The sequence below is a fragment of the Spea bombifrons genome, chromosome 4 (assembly GCF_027358695.1).
Source record: "Spea bombifrons isolate aSpeBom1 chromosome 4, aSpeBom1.2.pri, whole genome shotgun sequence".
Classification (NCBI taxonomy): domain Eukaryota; kingdom Metazoa; phylum Chordata; class Amphibia; order Anura; family Pelobatidae; genus Spea; species Spea bombifrons.
In genome coordinates, this window is record NC_071090.1 from 51,313,297 (window position 1) to 51,335,717 (window position 22,421).

Here is a 22,421-nt window from a genome sequence, read left to right on the forward strand (position 1 = left end):
TGAAAAAATAAATTCAATTTCAGGTTTTTACATTAAACCCTTTTAGACAGAAAAGATATTTAATATAGAGTAAAAAAAGGAAAAATCACCCCATCACTATAATATCTATTGACAGACTGCTATATATACTGCAGAATCAAATCACTCTGTTGCAAACAAAATAAATTGTTTGCTCTTAGAACTATGGGTACATTATACCAGTCAGATTTTCATTCATTTTCATTAACACATCAGTGCTCATGAATGAGGAGAGCCTTAGAGAAACAAATTCCTTGTAGGAATGTCTAACTTCTTGCCAAAGCATGCAAAAAATCTGAATATTACTATTCTGCAGACATATCTGCTCGTTATCATTATTACATTGTAAAACAGATTTAATTCAGTTGTTACATAGGCTACCAGCACCTAATTTTGGGTTGTAGAACCAAGCGAATGCCCTGCCTTTGCATGTAGATGTCATATCATATGAGACATTAACTATCTGATCAGTTGCAGAGGCCACTCTTACTTTAGGAATATAAATGTAAAACATTATATATGTATATATATATATATATATAATGTATAAATGCATATGTCTGCACCAATAAAAAAAAGCTATTTGTTGTATGAATGAAACCTTTTTTTGTGATGTGGTTACAAAATTTCATTATCTACCCTATTTAACACCTTTCTCAAAATTAATTCTACTACATTTCCCTTTATGTCCTATACTGTTGTTAGAAGGAGGTGAATGTTTAACCATTCATTTCACCAGGGCAGAAAATTATTACATTATCTAGATGGGTAGAAAAAATAAATACGAATGATTGATCTAATCCACATTCCAAAATAGTCACAAACAACACTATGGCACTGGGTCTATATATATATATATATATATATATATATATATATATATATATATATATATATATATATAAATAAATCATGTTGAGATTATTTCAGTTGAGATTCTCTTCTGTAAATCCATGATTAAGCCTACAACTTTTCATTTAACAAGTCTAGCTTGGTATTCCACCAGTGACTCCTGCAGGATCTAGTCTTCTTACTTTCAGACACTTTTCTTATATGTTTACACCTAATGTCATCACAGATTTCACACGACCTGGGTTGCCTGTTTAGTCATGCTAAATAAATGCTTAATAGTTTTTCTTGGATTCTTGGAAAAAGTAATAAATAGGTATGGGTCAAAACACTGTTTGGGCTACTACTGTGCTTCAGTCTATCCACAGTGCTTTATGAGTACTGAGCTTCAGGTACCCTGTAACTGCACAGAGGACCCTGAAGCTCTATCTCGTAGGATCATGCAACATTGACCCATCACCAACTATGACTGGTATTGTTCTGGGGGGGAAACGTGGCAGCCCTACAAATGCATACAAAACATAACTTCAGTATTCAGTAAAATATCTCAAGCTAAAAGCTGATGGTAGTCTGTGAATTACAATCATATTAAACTTTTCATTAGTAATTTAAAATACTGTGCTAATAAATCTACTAGTCAGTAAAATAAATTATATAGAGAAATGGAAGCACACAACCTAAAAAGCATAAAAGGCATAAAAAATGTGATGTTGGAGCATATCTAATAGTAATACATCACACAATAATCTGTCAGAGCCTTTTGCTTTCAGGTCCTGTCACTCTTTTTTCATTAATTAGAAGCCCTTTCAAATGTTAGTAGAGAGATTGGTGCGCATAGTCATAAAAGCCCTAAAGTTAGACGGCATTTACAAAAGGCTATTTAGACGATGTCAGCTATGGGATTTAAAACATTGCACATGGAAAAAAATGATTACTAATGAAAGGACAACAGAAAGTCAGGCTCCTGGAGGACCATTGAAATCATACAGTGTCTCTGATGTAAGCAGGTCTTTGTCTTCATTAGAATGCGTGGTCAGCCTGATATGACACACAGTTTCTTTTTTCTAATTTCTCTGTAATAATAGGCATATTGAAAGTGCAATGCCACGCTTATAACAGCATCTGCTACTGTAATAAGGAAGCTACCTAATGGACCAATGCTTCATTTTTTTAATACAAATTTGGCAAACGAGTATGAAGGGCAAGCAGTTGGATAAATGTCCATGTATTCATGATCTTGAAAGTGTCAATTTGCTACTAACTGCTACACTAAGGATAATTTCACATATCTGTTCTGTTCTACAGCACACTATTGCTTAATGTTCTACAGTGTCAAGCATTTCCATTAAGGAGGACATTTCACAGAGTCTGCTGTTTTTCAATTTAAAAAGCATATAGGCAGAAAGATCACTTTAACATTTTTAGGTATGCTCTTAATGAAAAAGAAGATAATTTAGCTGAGTTGAATGAGTTTGTTAGTTGAAATGATAGGAAGTTTTTTGCAGTATGGCGTTTAGGCACAAAACCACTAAATTGTTTTAGAAATACAGTTAGGTCAAGAAATTATTGGACACAGACACAAGTTTTTTTCAGCTGTTTACCAAAATAAATTTAAGTTGCAGTAAAATAATGAATATGGGCTTATAGTGCAGTCTCTCACCTTGAATGTGTGAGTATTCACATCCAAAAGGGTTTAGGGATTGCAGCTCTTTAATATACAGTCCCCTCTTTATCAAGGGACCAAAAGTAATTGGACAATTGGCTCAAGCTGTTTCATGGACAAGTGTGGGCTATTCCTTTGTTATTTCTTCATCAATTAACCCCTTAAGGACAATGGGCGGTCCCTAAACCCATTGAAAACAATGCATTTTGAGCCCGTACATATACGGGCTTTGTCATTAAGGGGTTAAGCAGGTAAAATGTCTGGAGTTGATACGAGGTGTGGCATTCACATTTGGAAGCTGTTGCTGTGAACCCACAACACGTGGCCAAAGGAACTCACAATACAAGTGAAACAGTCCATCCTTAAACTGCAAAAATAAATTGCAGGAACATTAGGAGTGATAAACTCAACCGTTTGGTACATTTTGAGAAAAAACTAACTCACTGGTGAGCTGTGCAACACAAAAATTCCTTGACTCCACTGAAGACAACAGTGGTGGATGATCGTAATATCCTTTCCGTGGTAAAGAAGAACCGGTTCACAAGATTCAACCAAGTGAAGAGTACTCATCAGTAGGTAGGCTTATTATTATCCAAGTCTACCATAAAGAGAAGACTTCACAAGAGCAAATACATAGGGGTCACCACAAACTGCAAACCATTCATGAGATAAGGCCAGATTACACTTTGCCAAAAAACATCTAAAAAAGCACTTCCACTTCTGGAACAGCATTCTTTGGACATATGAAACTAAGATCAACTTGTACCAGAATGATGGAAAGAAAAAAAGTATGGAGAAGGCATGGAACTGCTCATCCAAAGCATTCCTCATCATCTGTAAATCACAGTAGAGGCAGTGTGATAGCACGAGCATGCATTGCTTCGAATGGCACTGGGCCACTTGTGTTTATTGATGATGTGTAGGGATATATTGTCTGCTCAGATTTAGACTAATTCAGTGAAGCTTATGAGATGGTACTTTAATTTACAGATGGACAATGACCCAAAACATACTGTGAAAGTAACCCTGGAGTTTATTAAGTCAATCACCTGATCTCAACCCAACCAAGTACGCCTTCCACTTGCTGAAGACAAAATTTAAGGCTACAACTGAAGACAGCTGCAGCAAAGCATCACAAAGGAGGAAACCCAACGTTTGGTGATGTCCATGCTTCAAGCAGTCATTGTGTTATGTTCCACCTATCATTGCTTATAGTGAACTGTGCCTTTTAGTTGAATCAGGTGAATAGCACCTTATTCCTATTTAAACTGTATCTGCCCAAGCCTCCCTGCACTTTCAATGTGTTAAGAAAACCTGCTGTTAGCTATTTTGTATCCTCCAGGTGCTATTCAAAAGCATTTCTAAGCTGTTTCCACTATCAAGGAGACCAGCCTCTATCCTCCATCCTAAACCGGCTGGCTATCTGAAACTGACTCTCCACTTCCTCTCACTCCTGCGTATTGAGCCTGAGCAAGTTCCAACAACCACGCTACATCTGATTTACGTCCTCCTGTGACCTACTTACCTTCACTGGATCCACCGCTTCTCTGGCTCCCTCTAGGATGTTGTCTGTCTGACTGGTTTAAATCCAGGATTGGATACTTTATTTTTGTTATAGTTAAATTGTTGCAAAGATCAAGTTACAAAGTATGATTTCTGCTACTGCTGCAAATACCAGGAGCCACGTTGCATACTGCTAAACAGACTGTTTTTTTTTGACTGCTCCAAATCCAGGATTGGATACTTTATTTTCATTATAGTTACATTGTTGCAAATATCAAGTTACAAGGTATGATTTCTGCTAATGCTGCAAATACCAGGAGATATTTGTGCCTTTCTATTTAGACATTTATAAACCAATCTAAAACTGACTTTGATATTGATTGTCAACAGTTAAGGTACCATACAAGAAACCATAACACATTGCCTGCAAAGGATTTTCGGCAAATATTAAAAAGGAACATTTTATTTATCATTGAGTTGATTTGTCTAATTACATTTTAATCCCTTGAATTTAAGCTAAAAGTCTGCACTTCAATTGCATCTCAGTTGTTTTATTTCAGTTTGGACTTTCTTTACTTCTTCATGAAGCAACTCTCCCAAAAAAGGAGACTTCCAGATAGCCTACCATGAGAGGTTCTGAGGTCTGCATTTAATTGACTGCCTGGGGAGGATTGTCGTTATATGACTTCCCTGTCCTTCCTTACACCACAGCTAGAGATTAATGTGACCTTCGTAGCATATATCAGAACATGGTGATCATAGGACACCTGAACGGTAACCTAAAAAGCAGGTGACCTAGTACCTTTTGTTTCAGTTAATAATATCTGTTTATTGTACCTGGAAATATCCAGCCTATCATCAATGGGCTTTCTTGCTGACATCAGTGGTTGATCCTCTGATGTTGTTGGGTGGTCCACTGATGTTGCCTGCAGGGCCAGCCGCACGCGCTGAAAAATGTAAAGTGGTACGAGGGGAAATGGGCAAGTGGGGCATGCTTCAAACACACAACCCGGAGATTCTCTGTGGTGACCCAGTGACCTGGAGAACCGCCACTTCATGCTGACTAGCCTAAATCTATCATGCAAAGAAACAAAGAAGGGCTGGCAACATTCAGCCCACAAAGCAGACTCTCCCAAAAAAAAGCAGTAGCAAAGCAGCCCAAAATATATTTGGCAGACAAACCGGTCACTATCCACTACTATCCCAAGCACATTTTATTGAAATTTTTATTTCACAGGATTAAACAACCCAATCACAGAAACCAACAGCTAAAACATTGATTTACAATGAAAAGAAAAAAAAAATCAGAAATCCCAAGCACATTTACAGAAAATTATTATATTTATATAAGACCCACAACAGTATCCAGAATGTCTACAAAAGAAATGTATATAATTAAAATAAGCTTACTGTGGTCTTCCACTTTGATCTTGTAATAAATTCTAACTGAAGCCAAATTCTTACACAATTAAATAATTATTATGCAATGGCTCGTTCCCAAGTAATAGTATTTTAAGAAAGTAGGTAGTGCACCAATGAAATTATTGACGGACATTGCGGTCTAGTGGAGGCATCAGATGTTTTTTTCTGCCATCTTAGATCCACTGTTTTTGCACTGTCTGTGATTGAGTGGTGACCCTATTGTCCCTCGTCGGGATATCCTGACAGCCACAGAGGAGGTGGAGGGCAGCAAACAGGCTTAGAAAAAAAGCCCAGCTCAGGATTCTGCCTCCCATGATTAATTAATTGACTTAATGAAGCATTCTTAATTTTCCTATTTATTTTGCAGCCTTTGATACACCTTAAGACCACTTAAAAAAAAAAAAAAAAACACCAGCAGAAAATGAATTTGTATCCACGGAAAGATGATGAAATCTCTACTACTTATTTATTTTGGATAGTTATTTAATATTTTTAATTCAGGCACTCAGGATTATGTGTACATAACTGGTTAAAATGTAATAACTAATAATGATTATCCCTAAGGATAGTCTCTAGATTAAAGTTAAGGAATGTAAGCACGTGATGCCATTGTTCTGTAGTTCTTTTTTTTGTTTTGTTGTGAATGGAGAATTACCTTTCAATCAGTTGATTATAGAGATGATTGTGAAATCTACTTGCATACAAACATAGAATTTGATGGCAAATAAGAACCATTCCACCCATCTAGTCTGCCCTTTGTCTCCCAATGTAGGGGACTAAAACCAGTTCTGGTTCTGTGAATTTCTCCACTATATTAGCCTCCACAACCTCTACTTTGAGACAGTTCGATTTATCTAAAGAAAAGTAGAACTTCCTTTCATTATATCTAAGCCTCTGAACCGTCTAGTTTTAGACAAGGACCTCTTGTTGTAACATTTCTACTCCATTCAACTAAGCTTGCCCGTTGTGCTTTGTTAAATCCCATTAAGCATTTAAATGTTTCTAAGACATCTCCTCCCCTCTCTTCTTTCCTCCAAGCTATACATCTTAAGATCCCTTAGTCTTCCTGATAATTTTCATCCTGCAAACCAATTACCATTGGTTGCTAATCATGTCTCCCTATGCAACCCAGCATCATGCTTGCTTTTTGAGATCGTTTATTGCATTGTCTGCTTACCTTTAAGTCATCGGAAACAAATAGAAAATAAACAATATTTTACATTTATCAACATTAACCTCTTAACTACCCTATAAACGTACAGGTACATCAACAAAAGGTGTGGTAGGACACCATTAGGACGTACCTGTACTGCATGTGTTTTTCACAGCAGCATGGACATCTCCTTGTCTGGCTGTCTATTGACAACCTGGACTCCTCCCTGTCAGCAGAAGTCAGCATTTGTCGCTTCCTGCCAACTGGTCGTGTGTAAAACCGCTCTGTGTGAGTGCAGGTTCAATGTTAAATAAGGAACACCTGATCACGCAGTCGCTGCTGACACCCGAAAAGTTTTTTTTTTTTTTAATGAAATAGAAATAAAAATGAAAAATAAAATAAATAAATAATACAGTGAGCTCCTTGATGTCATTGTGACATCACTGGAATACATAAGATGTATGCATGAGAGATCTCTATCCATATTGCACCGATAACAGTGCAAAAAAAAATAAAATGTAAAAAGTATAACCTCCCCTTTCACTACCCCAATACTAACCTATATTATGTAAGGGATGGATGCTTGTGGGTATATCTGTAATCAAGGGATGTTGGTGAACATAAATTGGGTCATTGTTTCATCAGTGGCACCTACTGTACAAAAGATAAATCATATTAGTATGGTTATTTTTACATACTAGCACTCACAATTATGTTTTGTATGTTTCTTTGATTTCAATTGTAAGCCCTATTTTTTATGTAAAAAGATGTATAATTTGTGTGGGTACATCAAAAAAGGGGAATCTAACCAACATATGGGATAGGGTATAATAAAAAAACATAGGGTATGTAGAGTACTAAAAAACATTATTCTAATGTACTTAAATCATTTGTCATTTGACCTTTTTATTGTCTGCAAAAACACACACCTTACCATTAAGACCTTTTTTACCATCACTAGTAAATATATTAAAAAGTAAAGGTCCCAATACTGATCCCTGATGTACCCCACTAGTAACAAGTCCTATGAAGTGAATGTACACCATCAACTCCAAAATATAATTAATAAATACTACTATGCTATTATTACTTCGCCTTGATGCAAATTGGATCAAATGATTGCAAAATGTTGCGACTGCCATGTTAAAAATGTCTCTATTCCCTGAGCTTCATGTAGTGTACGTAATAAAATAAAATCAGATATCTGAAGGGCTCTTAAATTTAACAGACTTCGAGAACCTTCTTGATCATAATAAAATAATTTACCATATGGTCCAGATACTTGTGATCCTCTCAAAAAAGTACATGAGATGTAGTGTACAATCGCTTCAGCCAAATACACAGCTGGCTCTAATAATACCAACAAATGGCTTCATCTTTCTCAGTGTCACGTAGGAACTGGCAAGATACAAATTCCTCTCATCTTGCAATTAAAACCTACATCATGTGTTAGCAGGGTGATGGGGGTGAGCACATCAGTGCATGTACCAAATTCATTCTCTTTCCAATGAAACATACGGCCCTTTCCACCTTTTTTGCTCTAATAATCTCCTGTGCACATCCCTCTCTGGGTATATTAAAAGTGCTAAATCAACAAAACTGCTGGTCATGGAAAACCTAGTCCAAATTATGAATGACTGTCAGCAGTATTGATCCTGGAGACAAGCCACTGTTTGACCATAACAAGGCTGTAGCTTAATGTGACATTTCATGAACAATTGTTTCTTATAGTTTAATGTATTTTGAGAAAGGGTTTGGCATTTTTATGCATCATGTAGGAGTCAGGCAGCTAGGAGCAAGGTAGGCACCAGAGCTGGCCCCATCGTATAGGCAAACTAATTGGCTGCCTAGGGTGCTGGGCAGGTATAGAATATCACCACGAGGATCACTCCTATGTTGGCAACCAAATGAATAAATGTAGACATAAAAGTCCTAGGACTGGCTGTGTCAGGCAATGTTAGGAATCAGCTTTTTTAAGCTTCCCATGAGAAAATATGAATTGGACAAGATCAGACACAATAAGATGTTTCTCTGCAGGGCTTGAGAATTCAGAAGTGCTAAGAATGCAGTTTATGGCACTATATTTAATTCTAAATATGATTTGTCCCACAGGTGAAGCAAACCCATCAACAGGCTGTAAGACGTCTACCTGTCTGGGGATAAGTTTTGATGGAGTAATGGCTTCAATCACTAATAGGATGTTCCTTTACAATACATACATACATACATATATACATGAATGGACTGGAAATTAAAATCAGCCCTGGCAATTAAGTGACATCTACTCTGTACAGGCAGAAGCATGATACAACTTTGTGGCTAGGTGTATCTGGCAGAAGGCCTCACACTAAAAGATTGGAGTGGTTGCATGAGTGATGACTAAAAATACACAGCCTTTTAAAGGCCTAATGACCAGTTATATATATATATATATATATATATATATATACTTGAAAAAATGGAAGAGGAAAAACACACCCCGGAGAACATTACATTGTTCAATAAGGCCATATAGAGTATGTTGTGTTAATACTGCTATGAACACAATGGGCCTAATTTTCAACTCATCTAAACCTTAATTGGTGTCTTTTAATTTTTGAAAATGCGTGGTTTGCAATACAACTCCCCGATGAAAAACAAAATTGCAGTAAAAATGCTTAATTGAAAGCGATAGAAAACTTCTGCTTCTACAGTGATTCAACATGGTGCCCAGACTATAAGAGCAACTATAGAAAGACAAGATCATAAAAAGCTATAGAATCCTCAACACAGAGCTAAAGAAATTTAACACACTGTGCTAACACGCCCAGGCAGGTAAAAATATGCCAGTGGCATTTTAACCCTTTGGATGCAAACACAGTGACCGTAGCATAAAAAGATTGCACTCACGCACCAATTTATATGCCACTCAATTAGGAGCTACACATTACCAAACCACATTCATAGTCACATATATATGAAAATATATGGATTATATATGGAAATATATATATATATATATATATATATATATATATATATATTTTATTATTATTATTATTATTTTGTCCTAATTTGGAGTTTTAAACTGATTACAAGCGTAATAATTTAGATGTGACATTAACTATGTGACATTAGCCCCCACTGGGCTGTGATTATGAGATAAGTCTCCTAAATGTATACATGAATTTGCCTATTCAGTTTGCATTTCTTTTACAATTATTAAAATGTTCTAAAACTTGTGAAGAAAGAGAGGACATGATGTGTGCCCTTCCGGTGCCTTATTGCTGTCAGTTGTAATCTAATCCATGGCAGTTATGGTGAAATGGACAGCTGTTTTTATCCTTAATGCCTGAAGTGAAGGTGTCACAGGTGTCAGTTTCTGGCAAGTGTCTAACTTTTTTATACCATGGAAATATGATAAAGAAAAATGCTGTATAGTTTTATTATTAACTTTTTCCTTTTCTAGTTTGGTGCATTTTGCAACCAATACAGTAACTATTTTTCAGCTGCAGTTTATATCTGTTTGAACTTTAGGAGCGACAACACTAAATGTTGATTAGAACCTACACTGATTTATTTCTAAAGAATGCTAAATAGTTTTAAGGATTATCCAGTGGCAGCAGTTCGGCACACAAAAACCGAGTTGACTTTCATTAGAACAAGTGAATCTTTCAAAATGATAGGTCCCTGATCGATCCAACTTGTGCTTTGTGCAAGGAGATCATAAAAAAGTTATTCTACTGGGGTTTAGAGAACTGACTTTGAACACTTCTATTGATTACAATTCTTGAAATTATGTTTATTAACAGTGGAATGATGTTCAATAACTAAATGTTTAACATGAACCGACACTCGCATAAGCCAGTGTGTGTATAATGCTGAGGAACTCACTACTTATTCGATACAAATGTATCTGCAGTATCCATATAAATCACAGAAAGGCACTTCCATTCAAATCGCAATGACAAATGTCATACCAAAATGATGGAACCGGCCACTGATTACATTACGTTTATTTAAATAGCGCCAGCAGATTCATAGCGCTTTATAATCAGAGTCGGTAGATACATTTCAAATCACAAACAATAACAAACTAGTACAAAAGGAGAAGAGGCCCCTGCTCTTGCGAGGTTACAATCTAATCCTGCTCAGCACTAGAGGAACCGCAGGTTCAGACATTTGGTGTATGTGCTTGGCTGAGGAGCCAATGGGGGAAGCTACCATCTGTAGGATTGAATCAGAATCCCCCAAAATGTGACAATAGGTGGATGTTATATGCTATATTTAACAACATTAAAACAACTAAAGACCATACAATGTTGCTGATTCCATCATTTGGGTATGACATCTTTCATTGTGGCATTTGTATCAAATATGTACTGAGTTCCTCCTTATTATACACACGTGGCTTATGTGTGTGTCAGTTTATGTTTATTACTTTGCTGCTTTGGACTGAGTGGAACTCCATTAAACTTTATTACTTTTCATTATAACATGTACATTGGATTTTACATAACCTTTTTATATGTTGTCCCAGCAGTAGCGTACCTAGCGGGGGGGGGGGGGGGGGCGGTCCGCACCGGGTGCCGCTCATCAGGGGGGTGCCAACTTGCCGGCACCCGGCACCCCTCCAGAGACGGACAGTAATGTCCGCCGCTGGAGGAGCAGGCTCGCAAGGGAGCGGTATCGGAGGTCTTTAACAGACCACCGGCTCCCTTGAGTGATTTTAAGCCGGTTCAAGGATTTCCCTTGAACCCGGCTTAAAATCACTCAAGGGAGCCGGGGTTTGTTGTCAGATCCCGGCGCACAACACTGAAGCCGCGCCCACCGCTGTGCGTGCCCTCTGAACCCCGTGCCATCGGAAGAAGACAGAAGAACTGAAGAAGAAGAGGAGCGAAGAGCAGGAAAAGGAGCTGTAAGGAGAAAAGAGGAAAGGTAGGAAAGCATACAGTGAGAGTGGATTGGTGTATGTGTGTGGATTGGTGTATGTGTGTGGATTGGTATGTGTGTGGATTGGTATGTGTGTGGATTGGTATATGTGTGGATTGGTATGTGTGTGGATTGGTATGTGTGTGTGGATTAGTATATGTGTGTGGATTAGTATATGTGTGTGGATTGGTATGTGTGTGGATTGGTATGTGTGTGGATTAGTATATGTGTGGATTGGTATGTGTGTGGATTAGTATATGTGTGGATTGGTGTATGTGTGTGGATTGGTGTATATGTGTGGATTGGTGTATGTGTGTGGATTGGTGTATGTGTGTGGATTGGTATGTGTGTGGATTGGTATGTGTGTGGATTGGTATGTGTGTGGATTAGTATATGTGTGTGGATTAGTATATGTGTGTGGATTAGTATATGTGTGTGGATTGGTATGTGTGTGGATTAGTATATGTGTGGATTGGTATGTGTGTGGATTAGTATATGTGTGGATTGGTATGTGTGTGGATTGGTGTATGTGTGTGGATTGGTATGTGTGTGGATTGGTGTATGTGTGTGGATTGGTATGTGTGTGTAGATTGGTATGTGTGTGGATTGGTATGTGTGTGGATTGGTATGTGTGTGGATTGGTATATGTGTGGATTGGTATATGTGTGGATTGGTATGTGTGTGGATTGGTATGTGTGTGTGGATTGGTATGTGTGTGGATTGGTGTATATGTGTGGATTGGTGTATGTGTGTGGATTGGTGTATATGTGTGGATTGGTGTATGTGTGTGGATTGGTGTATATGTGTGGATTGGTGTATGTGTGTGGATTGGTGTATGTGTGTGGATTGGTATGTGTGTGGATTGGTATGTGTGTGGATTAGTATATGTATGTGGATTAGTGTATGTGTGTGGATTGGTGTATATGTGTGGATTGGTGTATGTGTGTGGATTGGTGTATGTGTGTGGATTGGTGTATGTGTGTGGATTAGTATATGTGTGGATTGGTATGTGTGTGGATTGGTATGTGTGTGTGGATTGGTATGTGTGGATTGGTATGTGTGTGGATTAGTATATGTGTGTGGATTGGTATGTGTGTGTGGATTGTTATGTGTGTGGATTAGTATGTGTGTGGATTGGTATGTGTGTGGATTGGTATGCGTGTGGATTGGTATGTGTGGATTGGTAAATGTGGATTGGTAAGTGTGTGAGAGTGATGGGTGTTATGCTGTACCATTTCCAATGTATTTTTCAGTATATAATTATGCTCTAAAGTACATCATAACTCCCATCACTCTATACTGTTCCATACAGTGGCAGAGCTGGGAGACAGAGGCCTTGCACCCCCACCGCAGGACTCCTGAAAGGTAAGTGAACTTCAAAGAGGGAGAGGGTAGATAGTTAGGAGGGGTAGATAGGGAGAAGGGAGTGAGAAGGGGTAGATAGGGCAGAAGGGAGCGAGAAGGGGTAGATAGGGCAATCATACTCCTATCATGCCAAGTCTGCGAGTGCCTCCTGGAATCTGGGTATGCCTGGGCATGATAGGAATGTGATTGCTGTTAACAATTATATATATATATATATATATATTGTTATTTAATTGTTTTGTCCTATTTTGGTGTGTTACTTACTTTAAATAAAAGTGTTAGATTTTTTTATGGTGTGTGTGGGGGGTCATATTCAGTTTCGGCCAGGTAGTTTTAAAGTGTGTGTGGGGGGGTGCCACATACAGGATCCGCCCCGGGTGCCAAATACTCTAGGTACGCCCCTGTGTCCCAGTGAAGTAGTATTGACTTTGACTAAAGCTTGCATTTTTATAATTTGGCTTTATGATTAATATTGGGAAAAACCTGAAAAAGCTATTTTGCTATTGGTTTTCTGTAGCCACCTGTATCCGTCTCCTGATAATGTACCAAAAAATCCCGATCTCACAGTTTGCATTTCTCCATAAATCTTTGAAAAGGTTATGAAAAAAGGATATACTGAGGCAAATGTTTTGTTATTAAATGGAAACACTCCAAGAACTTAAATGATGCATGTGAAATTTTAATTATTTTTTAACAGCTGTTTCGTTTAATTGAAGGATTTTTAAGAAGGTGATTTTCCTCCTCAGCGTAATTAAAGAGTTAAGCCTAATTTGGTGTTGTCAGAAGATGACTAAATACCAATATTGTCTATTTATTAACAAAAATAAACAAAAAAATTAATGCATCAGAAATGCACTTCACCTGCCAACACTCCACAAGGAAAAATAAATTAAAATAAACACTATCTCTTTTGTTCAATTATTCACTGATTAAAGGAACTACCATCATATGTACACATACTTTTATTTCAAAAATCTAGCTCTTCTGAAAATACTTGAACATCTACTACTTGTATTACTTTTTATACCTGCAGATATACTGAAACTAATCTAAGTTATATAACATGCTTCCAAGCATTTTTTGTGATGTATTACAAAATGATATGGCCCTTAATGCCTCCTCAACAAAATTCCCAGTCTATTACCTTTGTACTATATAAAAAAAAATCAAATATTACATCACTTGGCGTTGACGTGAGCTCATGAGATACCAAATTTATCAGTAAACATGTTCAAAGATAGATGACCTTATCAAATACCTAAGTGTCTCTTTGAGAGTCAACCTTCTGAGTGTTTTGAGGACTGATGTCTTGAATGTTGCCTCACATATATTTGCAGTATGGGCATAAATGTGATATAAATGTGTAGCAGGAAGAGATGTGGCAACAATAAATTATTGTTTTAGGCATATATTTTACCAGAAGTGGACTGGCACCATGCCCTCACACATACACCACTTTGGTGGTCACAAGCAGGGCCGGCCTTTGGGGTGTGCGAGCTGTGCGGCTGCACAGGGCGACATGGCAGCAGGGGCGCTAGACAGCCGTCCAATCACGAAGGCCAGGGCTGTCCTGAGGCGGATGCACCCAGGAGGCAGGGAGCAGAGGGGAGAGAGGGGCGCTGAGGGATCGCTCATAATAAAAGGTTTTCGGCAACCGCTTAAAAGGAAATGCTAGCATAATTAAAACCATTTTTGGCATTCAAGCCACTGACACGACACAGCGCTCCTCCACAACATAACCAAAGTTTCATTTTGGTCTGTGTGTCATTAGATTTTTTTTTACACAGGCAAGGTAAATGATATGCTTAATTATATAACGAAAATAGGCACTTATTAAACACCAAATATTTAACTTACATTATTAATAGGGCATGTCCACCAACAGCTCTCCAAGTGGTGATTCCCTGGGGTATTAATATTATGTAGTATTGTTTGTTTTACGCAATATGCTACAACCGCCAACTGGTGTCCTATGCAAACATTAGCTACTGCTTTTGGAGTGATCTGGATCGTCTTATCACTAAGCTAAACAGCAGAATGCTGCCAGACCTAATTAATTCCTGTTATTCTTAGGTGACTGTAAATATTGACTGTGTTATCACGTTACAACACTGAGCCATGCATAAGTAACTTCTACTATCTCCTAATATTGGCACATTGTTCTTAAAAGAACTGAAATAAAATCGTTTTAATTCTGGCTTTGGTTCAAAGTATTCAAATTTTGTTTATTTTGTGAATGTCACATCAAACAAGGTGCATACATAATTGTTCTACATTTGCTAAAGACAGACTTGTCAGATTATTGTACATGTGAACAAAACATAATTAGGTAAATATCATTTCTATGATAATTCTGCATTTATCATGGAATGTCATGTAAAACTGTCATTATGAACAACATCTAGAATCTGTAGTTGAAGTTAATACCGTATACAGATATTAGTTAAATAAGAAGTTTGTTGGTATGACTTAAATTACTGAATTAAATGACAACATATAGTAGAAACTAGACTTGTACACAACGGCCAAAATCATTTTGGATAAATGCTTTGTTTTGTTTTTGGCTCAACAAATTTTGTTTACTGCCGTTTCAGTTCTGATGAAATATGGATAACCTTTTTTTGCGAACAACATTTTCTGCCAAAATATAAGGCCTCTCTCTGTATGTCCCTGCCTGCCCTCTCATTCCTGTCTGTGCTCCCTGCACTTTACCCCAGGTCTCCCTCTATCCATTCCCCACTGCCTTGTCTGCTCTCCTTGCCCTGTCTTGTGCCCTTGCCCTCTCCCCCTGCCTTGTATCTACCCCCTACCTGCTCACTCACCTTCTCTGGCAGCTGTCTGGTCTCATCTGATCTCTTGTGCAGATGCAGAGAAGATAATGCCAGGAGAGACGGGAGGGGAGTGAAAGAGAGAGTGTGAAGCTGCAGAAAAGAAACTGACAGAAGACAGGCGAGGGGGAGATTAATTGAGCTTATATTTTAGGGCAGCAGAATGTGCCAACATAACTTTTTTTCAAGCCACCGTTTGTTTGGGGGGGGGAATCTTGTGCTGCTCCCACAGTAGTAGAGCAGACTAAAATTTCAAAACTAGTAGCTTGAGGACCACAGAGTGTCTGAGGTTTAGAGTTTTACTTTACTGAGAGAGTGGTGGATAAGAGCAAAGGTCCATTCCTTGCACCCACAACTTACATATATCTTTGAATGTAGTACTGGGACATTGAAATAAGAGTCTGAATTTTTTTTTATTGGCTGAAGTACCACTTTAAGAAGCAATACAATGTGACATCCGAAAAGATGAGTACATAGTTAAAATGATCTAACTAACTGAAGGCTGGTAGTTTTCAGTGTTTCTCATATACACTGAAAATGTGCCAAACACTTTTGATAAATATGTTGTATTTAAGCTTGTGACCATCTAGTGTACAGTTTCCATTCATAGATGGTCACATAAACCCAGCCATTAATCGTTGCGTGATCACCAAGGGTGGGATGGCCCGGGGGACAATTGCTCCTTAAACCATTCAGAATTCCACAATGAGAGCTTGTCAGATTTTGGCAAAGAGGGCTGGCTCAGCATGAACATTAACAATAGAATGGCATGTTGTGGGTGGCAGATGCTAAACAGGATCGAGTAATTTCATGCAGTGGTGAAGAAGCAGCCTTCACCTGGTGGGAGGAGTGAGGGCAGAGGGCAACTATCCTGGTGCTTGACCACAATTGCTACTCCTGTATGAATTGCCAGTCATTTGGCAGTCCAGGCACCCCAGTTACAACTTTTTGATGTAAAAGGACTTTGGTTTGGATAATGCTAGTTTTAGGATACATATTACATATAACATTGTGCAAAAACATGGATTTTTCAAAAAAACAGGATTATTAGTGTCATAAAAGATAAATTATTACAGGCCTGACAGGATACTACCAGATATTGGTATAAAATGTTTTATTATGAGATGTCAACATTTCTCTTAAATTCTTTTAACTTGACAGAGTTAGAATTTAAAAAAAAAAGTTTATCATGCTATTCTTTCAGTGAAAAGGGCTAGTCTTGTGCACCATTTTTTGTGAATTGCATGTATGAGATTATTATATATTAAATTATGTTACCATTTTTCCTGTCCAGAGAGACAGTGAAGGTAATGCAATCTGGGTGATAAATATGACCTCTTACAAAAGTGGGGGTAAAATGAATTTTACAGACAGACAATAACAAGATCATTTGTCATCACCCAGGACCAGTGGATGGTGCATTGAGTCTAGTGATTGTTATTAGGTTCTATTGACTCCTGGCTCTCTTGCCTCACCCTTGCTCCCACCCCCAATGTCAATGCTTGAGTTCCCTTTGAATGAAGCTTATTAGCAATAATAACCAGCCAAAGATCCCTAGTTAGATTTAGAGGTGTGGAGGTAGAGCATGAATTTGTAAGGGCTAATTTGTCTAATGTTCAGTAACAAAGGAGAAGTGCCTGTGTTCTGCCTTAATACAGCATCAATCTCTGTCTAACCGCCCTGACGAGTAATCAGTATATACTGTGAGTATCCTCCAAACAGCTGGGAAGATAATAACTATAATTGAATTTTTATTGTAATGAGTTTTTTTTGTACAAGGAAGAAAATATTTCAACATTAGCAAATATCTGGAAGGTTTCCTTTTGTCATTGAGCTCTTATAAAAAGTGTACCAGAATTATTTGATCAGAATAAAAGCTGAGTTTTCTATTGTTTTAAATTATGTTGGCTCCCCATACTTAAAACAATGTAGCTGTGCTGTATGTTTTAAAAGGCCATGGGGAGGTTTTTTCATATTACTTAAGACAAAGCTGGCTTCTGAAAAAAAGATGTTTCTTATACGTATCTCAACAGTGTACTTGTGTTCTACATAATGAGAATATTGTTAAACATAGATGTTTTCTCCATTTGATTTAAAATGGAATTTAATTAACCATAGAGAAGAACCAAATAAAATGCTGGAGCTCTGCAATTCTCAAACAAGAATATTGAAGCAGCAGATGACTGCCTTTTGAAATAGGCCATAAGTGTCTTTTCACAAAGATCAAACAAGCTTTCATGATACTGAAAAATAGTTGGCTTTACAGCAAAGATAATAAATTAGGGCAGAGTCTGACCCAGTCATTGTAGAGATTGTAACAAAAAAAAAAGGGCACACAAAGAAAATCTCTATTTGGTTTCTGTTTCTGAGAGGCTGTCTGATTTATTTTACATCTCTAGAGTACAATGGAAAGTTTGGCTGTTTAAATTTCACAACATGTTTTTCTGCCAAAGCCACTGATGACCTGTGTGGACAACAATGTATTTACTCTTATGTGATGTTGTACAAAAAGGATCAAAGCTCTACAGAAAATATCCTATGGCTAGGAACCTATCAATCTGGATTCCTTCACAAGAGAGATGGAAGGAGAACTGCAATGACAAGTACAATAGAAGTAAGGTGTGAAAAAGAATCAAAATAAAAGAATGGGGCAGCACGCAGAACACAATGTATGGGGAACAAAGACAGAGTGGTAAGACAAAAGTAAGCCAAGAGATACACCATACAGACAAAATTATTGGGACACTGAATGGGGCATTCAGGACAATGACATTTTGGACAATGCTATGCTTTCAACTTTGTGGGTGCAGTTTGGGCAAGGCCCTTTTCTATTCCAGCATGACTGTGTCCCAGTGCACAGAGTAAGATCCATAAAGACATAGTTGGATGAGTTTGGTGTGGAAGAACTTGACTGGCACTCACAGAGCCCTAACCTCAACCCCACCGTTGGGATGAACTGGAACAGGGATTGTGAGCCAGGCCTTTAGTCCAACATCAGTACCTGACCTCACAAACGCTCTACTGGATGAATTGGCAAAAAATCCTACAGAAACACTAAAAGATCCTGTGGGAAGCCTTCCCATAGGAATGGAAGCTGTTAAAGCTGCAAAGGGGAGACCAGCTGCATATTAATATATATGTATTTAGAATGCAATGTCATCAAAGTCTATAGTGTGTGTCCCAAAAAGCAATGGTATAGAATAGGGAAGGCCAATAGGTTGATCTCTACTTGTTAAATCTAAAACATTTTATGATTGTCATTTCCCTATGGATTAAGGCTACAAGAGATACCTCTGAACACCAGCTCAGTGTTGTAGGTAACCCGGAACATCTATATGATAGATCTAGCCACGGGGCATTGGATTGCACTGTTTCTGGAAAACTTCCCATCTGTTACACAGATTACATGATTACAAAAAAGCTGTGTACTATACAAATTGAGAGAATGCAAAGCCACAGACTATAAACCATATGACGCACCTTCCTAGGAGACACCCAATGACTTCTACAGTTATGCCACTACCCTGTAAAAATTAGGGCTCTCTACTATTATACAGAAAGGTATTTTAAACACTTCTAATGCCAACCACGTTCATCGTGCATGGTTGGCAAAAGGACCCAGGTTTCCAGCTATGGTGTCACTTTTGGGTTTCCAGTCTGCATTCTTATATTCTTTGGTCAGGAAGGAATTCTCACACCTCTTTCAAACAAAGAAACATTAAGCATACATTTTCCATAACTGAATAAAAGCATTTAGCTGGAACTATGGTGTTCAGTAATGTACATGGTGTTTTGTTACATCAGTTTTCTTGACTTTTTTCTTTTAGTAGCAAGCAACCCTAACCTTTGACCTATTTCTGGATTTGGCTATTGTGTTCCATATTCTGTACCCTGTTTTTTGGAACTGTCAATTTTATCAGTCCTTGCAAAAACAGGAGCATCATCTCTGCTCTTACACTTCACCATGTAATACATATACGATAACCTTAACATAGAAAGATAACTGATGAATACATAATGATAATAATAATAATAATAATAACAAATAAAAACTAAGCACTTACATTAATTAAATACAATTAAACACATTTTCAATACTGAGGAGAGACTTGACAGACAACTAATGTGGCCACCTCTGCAGCAACTGATATGAGACTTCGAACTTGATGGACCTTGCATCCTTTTGTAACTATGTAATTATTGAGGGTATGAACCCTGCCTTAGACACAATGGAGTCATGTTTCCACTCTGATTTCAGTCATTCCACAAATATATTGTAATAAAAACACACCTTCCAACACCAGCACTGATGAAAGGTACCTAAGGACATGTTTCTCAAGCTTAAAAATGTAGTTATCAATTTTTCAGTATTTCAGCTTTTCAAACAGTAACAGTTCAAAGGCTTTGACTGCATAGTAAATCACAGACACTATTTTTTCCTGCTTAAACAATAAGCTAATTTTGTATACCATAATCACATAATTTAATACTTTCATCATCCTATTATCATGCTACAGTCAGAAAACTGCAGATTGTTCACATCACTGTCAAATTTTACTCCTGTGCTGCCTCCATGTAATAAAATAATTACTGGGCAATCATATTAACATTACAAATAATGTCTTTAATCTAATTGATGCTCATTTCCCATATGCAGTGTGGAAAATACATTCTTAGTTGCCTTCTTGTTCCACTCGATCAGACACTGAAAGTGTCCTGTGTTTACAAGTATAATGTATTTTACTTCTTTTTGAAGGAATATCGTGTTTTCAGTTTTACATAGCTCTTCCTTTATTCTAAATGTATCAATCACCCCAAGCTTCCTAATGTATGTCAGAGTATTTAGCTTAGTGTGTTTTGGCTTGTTGTTCAGTAGGCAAGTGCACTGTAGCGGTGGCCAACTGTTGACGAGGTTCTTCAATCCTACTTCTGGCGAGACAGAATTGAGAATGTGTAGTGAATGCCTGCACACATATGCACAGTACACCCAGTAGTGCTGCCTTCAAAGAGGCAATTGGCAGCCATTGGGGAAGTTAATAAGCAGTGTCTCAAACATTACTTGTCTCATTGATGTCTTGAAAAATATTCTCATCATTACTTCCCCTGTATTATAAAATGTATTTTTAAGGGAGTTATAACTCTACACACATGGGATTACGATGGAGAGTGTAAGAAAGAATGGGAATCAAATGAAAATGTACCAGAAGTTCATAGAAGAAAAAAAAACTCATTATTTTATGCACTACAAAATGTCAGATATCAATTATGTATTACAGCATCTATCACCAACCCTAAATAAGCATATCTGGGAGCTTCCCAAGGTAGATTATCCAAAACTCCCTCTCTCCTGTTTTTGTGGCTTCTTAAACAGACCCATGCTACTACACTTATGGGAGAAGTATCCGATAGTGGGCAGAGAGTGATTGGAACCTGGTCAGGGGTTATGGGTGACCAAATTATGTTCCTGTGCTCTGAGAATTAAGAGAATGCCATAGGTAAGCAGCTCTTCACCCAGAGACCCAGAGACAGCTCAAGGTATTTAAATCTATGGATTACGCTTCATAGTGAAGAATCTGAGATGGTGGAGACCAACTTCATCTATGAAGATCATAATTTGATCTGTACCTATTTGGATATCCAGAGGCATATGGTTCCCCTTCTGTAAAAGGGAAAGCAAGAATCAATTAAAGGCAAAATAAAATAAACACATACATCCGTTCCCCACCCCATCGTCGCCCAATTTAAGAAAGAAGAATTTCTTCTAATGGCCAGAGGAAGATAGAACTGTGTCACATGAGATTTTGTAAAATTAATAATAAAAATATTATACAAGACATAGAAGACATCACTCTCAAGCATACAAAATAAATTAAATATATTGTGTATGAATATATAAAGAGGAGCCTAGTCTTATAAATAAACATGCAAGCTTAAATTAAATTAATTTGTGAGTAAATCTCGGCAGATGTCTTGTATTTTGCTTTGAAAGCAAATTGTACCACCGATAAGTTTGTTGACGATCCAGCACCTTGCGCAAACATTAATATATTAAAGGTGGAGTTGTGATCTGAGCCATAACAAAGCCCAGTAACATAAGAAGATTTATGATGGGATTTCCGTTAATGACTACCTTGTTTATCATCATAAATTCTGCCTGAACACCTGCTCACGTATGCAAGAAAATGAAGTGGCAAATGTACATATACATAAATATCAACAAACAAAGCAAACTCTTGATTTATTAGTATTTGGCAGAATGTATAGTTAACATGTGTTCATCCATTAAAAGGGTCAAACAGTAACACATACCAGTGTTTCGCGACACTTTACTTATTTCTTCATTTTTTAAACCACGTAGTCTTTTGAGACATCTACCCAATTTCATTAACATCTTTGGCTCCTTCTGTATCGCAGTTCAGTTAAATCAGCCATTTTCTTGCACTCATTTGAACTGTAACAATTCCCGTTGTATCAATAAGGCTGAATGCCTGGCTTAAGAGCAGAGGACAAGTCCAACTCGCTACTCAAGAAAAAGTAGTGGCCACTTTGTATTTCTGGAGCACACATCAACTGGTTCAATGCCCATTGACCAATTTTTACAACACTGAATAACACTCAGTTGGCTCTAAAAAAATAGGTTAATTAGTTGACTACCTAGCACGTAGGCTGCTAGGGGACACCACAAAGCATTTTATAATATATAAACTTG